The following is a 3,460-nucleotide window of genomic DNA, read 5'->3' as shown; positions in this document are numbered from 1 at the left end:
TTAATGTGGAAGTGAGAGGACACTCCGGGTACACACGCACCGACTAGTATCGAAATCCTGACCTTATTTATAACACATCTGTAAAGACGATACATCGTTTCAGAAGTATATCTACGCTTGTCCTTTTACATATTTTTCTCCTAATTTTAATTTACATTTTCAACCTTACTTTCGCTTTGAGCTTTTATAAGTATTTATAATGACATGTCTCTCTCTCTCTCTCTCTCTCTCTCTCTCTCTCTCTCTCTCTCTCTCTCTCTCTCTCTCTCTCTGTATATATATATATATATATATATATATACACACACACATTATATATCTCTATATATATAAAACTGAGAATGTCTGCCTCTGTGCCTGTAAGTGTGCATCACTAAAACTCAAGAACAACCCAACCGATTTCATTCAAATTTTATAATGCTTTACATAGGGTCCATGCAGTGGATAGGGTCCCTTTGTGAATCTCTGAAGAGGCCTAGCGGTTCGTGCATGTAACCCCATTTCAACATTTCATCCGATAATCACTCCGAAAGAACTGTTCGGTAGAATGGGGCATGCCAAAACTAGGCCGAAACAGCTGTAAGATTAAACTTCTGTTCATTCTCTAATTCCTTATGTACTTTGTATTTCTATCTGTAAACCCGGTTGGCAAAATAACATGGTCTTTCATAAACACCTGTATTTGTGTTTTTTTTTTTTTTTGTCACTTTAGCTACTGTCTCGAAACGCCGGTGTTAAAACGTGGGTAGCTGATGAAGTAGAATGTTCTCTATGTGGCTCGTGTGTTCTCGTCTACGTTTGTCTGCAATGTCCTGTACCCAGATATGCACCTATACATACAGGTGGATGTCGGTATGCACATACCTGTACGTATATATGCATATACTCATTTACTTTTGTTTTTACATGATTGAACGCAGCGTCTCACAAAAATTGTAAGTAGTTCGTAAACTTATCCTCCGACGCTACTCTATCTCTTTCTCTTTCCTTTCTCCCCCCCCCTCGTTCTTCCTCTGTACTACTACGTATCTCGCCTTACCCCTCTTGTTCTTCCTCTGTACTACTACGTATCTCGCCTTACCCCTCTGTTACTACTACGTATCTCCTTTTCCCCCTCGTATTTCCTCTCTTTCTCTTTTCCTCTCGTTGCTCACCATTCTTCTACTTCCTCCCTCTCTTTCTCCCTCTACCACTCTCTCTCTCTTCCCTTTACACCGGCATGGTCACATGCTTCCGGTCAATAATCCTTTCCTTCCTTGGCTTTCGCCAAGTAACACACGCTACCACTTTGTCTCTCTCGGTTCCGTGCCTCATCGCGTTCATACACACATAATTTTTCTCGTCTGGCCGTAAAGCCTTCTGTTTGTTTTCCTGTCTTGTTTTTCGTCCGCCACTACATTCCTCCATGGCTAGATTTAATTTGCGTATACAGATTTAATCTGCGATCCATGGGACGAGCCGTTTTAACGTTGCGTCCTGCCCGAAGCTCGTCGAAACGCCGGTGTTAAAACGTGGGTAGCTGATGAAGTAGAATGTTCTCTATGTGGCTCGTGTGTTCTCGTCTACGTTTGTTTGCAATGTCCTGTACCCAGATATGCACCTATACATACAGGTGGATGTCGGTATGCACATACCTGTACGTATATATGCATATACTCATTTACTTTTGTTTTTATATATATATATATATATATATATATATATATATATATATATATATATATATATATATATATATATATATATATATATATATATATATATATATATATATATATATATGTATATATATATATTGATATACATATATAGGTATACTATATATATTATAGCCTCAGGCCGACCAATGCTTTGTGAGTGGATTTCGTACACGGAAACTGAAAGAAAACTGTACACTTGTGTGTGTGTGTGTGTGTGCGCGCGCGTATGTGATTGTACCTCCAACATTGCTTGATAACCGTTGTTGCTGTGTTTACGTTCTCATAACTTAGCGGTTCGGCAAAACACACTGATAGAAAATACACTGATAGATTGTTCGACCAACGGTGATGCTCTAGCATAGCCGCGTTCACATTACTGAAACAAGTAAAATAATAAAAATGCTGTCATTTTAATTACGAGCAAGGCCGGCTATCCTGCTAGTATATACTATATTCAAATATGCACGCACGCACGCACGCACGCACGCACGCACGCACGCACGCACGCACGCACGCACGCACGCACGCACGCACGCACACACACACATACACACACACACACACGGGTTGAATGGGAAGTGCGTTTGGGTATGAACATATGTTAGTGAGTATCTATGCACTTTCTGTATTTGTGTTTATAGATAAGGAAATAATAATACTGGTTTGAGATTTACCTGATAGACTCCGCGAGACAGGACCTTGATGACTTGGGTTGTATGGATAGAGAACGCCATGACTGTGAGCCCTCGCTGCATCTGTTGGAAATATACCCAAATAAGTGATTGTATTATTTCATTGCTCTACAAGAGTTGTTTTATATTATATATATAATCATACTCGTGCACACTCGTACAAATATATACTCTTTAATGCTTATCAGTAAGAGTGAAGTCAACACTGCATAGAGCAATGATATTTGTTATTACATTACTAACTGAAAGATGATTCGGACCTTGAAATGCGAGAAATGCTGATATCTGTTTCCTTCTTATATATCAATAAATACATGTATATCTACACGATTAGAACTTCAAATCAATAGCAACGAAGATACTAAAAATTGACATGTAACTTGATACTTGTAGTGATATAGGCAAAAGCATAAGAAAGGTCCAGACCGCCTTTGACTGGCACTTCGTGCCACTAAGATGACAGTTACTGAACATTAAAGAAGAAAATTAACTCATCAAGTATATAGTCAACAGCGAAATTAATAACATCATGATAATTAGACAGGGGACCTCTTAACAAGTTCTGTGAGTGTAGAGCTGTTCCACGTTAACCAAGGTGGGCTGGTCTGACCTACTTAATCAGAGACCTGGAAAAGAAAACCTCATAGTCTCTACAGAAAGGTTGTATGTGTACACCTTCTGCGAGCTCGTGAATAGAATAATAGCTTCTGGGACTAGCGATGAATACATCGCATCTCACTTGGTTGGCTACGATTTTACTGTCCAAGAGAAGGTGATAGTTACAAAACGCTGATCAACAAAAGAGAGAATGATGCCTCTTGACCGCAACATTGTAATAGAAGTGTTGGTTGTGTCATGCTAGTAGTGAAAATTATCATCTATATTATCAGTAGTTGTCTGGAAATGTCCTATAATACTACCTTCCCATGAGATATGACATTATAGTTAGAAACCAAAAGTACACTGGAACTACAAAATATCCACACCTTAAAAATAAAGAATACTGGTGGAACATTTCAATAAAAACAACCCTGTGAAATCACAATAAGTCAGCTATTGTATGTGTAC

General features: G+C 38.7%; 1 protein-coding gene across 1 annotated transcript in view; it reads right to left on the bottom strand.

Annotated features, from left to right (window-relative positions):
• The window catches only part of LOC149132178 (uncharacterized), a 122,345-nt gene extending 119,884 nt beyond the window's left edge, over positions 1–2,461 (bottom strand). Inside the window, exon 1 of the mRNA XM_089364980.1 lies at positions 2,375–2,461. The gene's annotated coding sequence lies outside the window, so the exon portion shown is untranslated. The remainder of the gene's footprint in view (positions 1–2,374) is intronic.
• Positions 2,462–3,460: the final 999 nt, after the last annotated feature.

The sequence above is a fragment of the Octopus bimaculoides genome, chromosome Z (assembly GCF_046866305.1).
Source record: "Octopus bimaculoides isolate indiv1 chromosome Z, ASM4686630v1, whole genome shotgun sequence".
Taxonomy (NCBI): domain Eukaryota; kingdom Metazoa; phylum Mollusca; class Cephalopoda; order Octopoda; family Octopodidae; genus Octopus; species Octopus bimaculoides.
The sequence above is the reverse complement of the archived record's forward strand: the minus strand, read 5'-3'. Positions and strand labels throughout refer to the sequence as shown.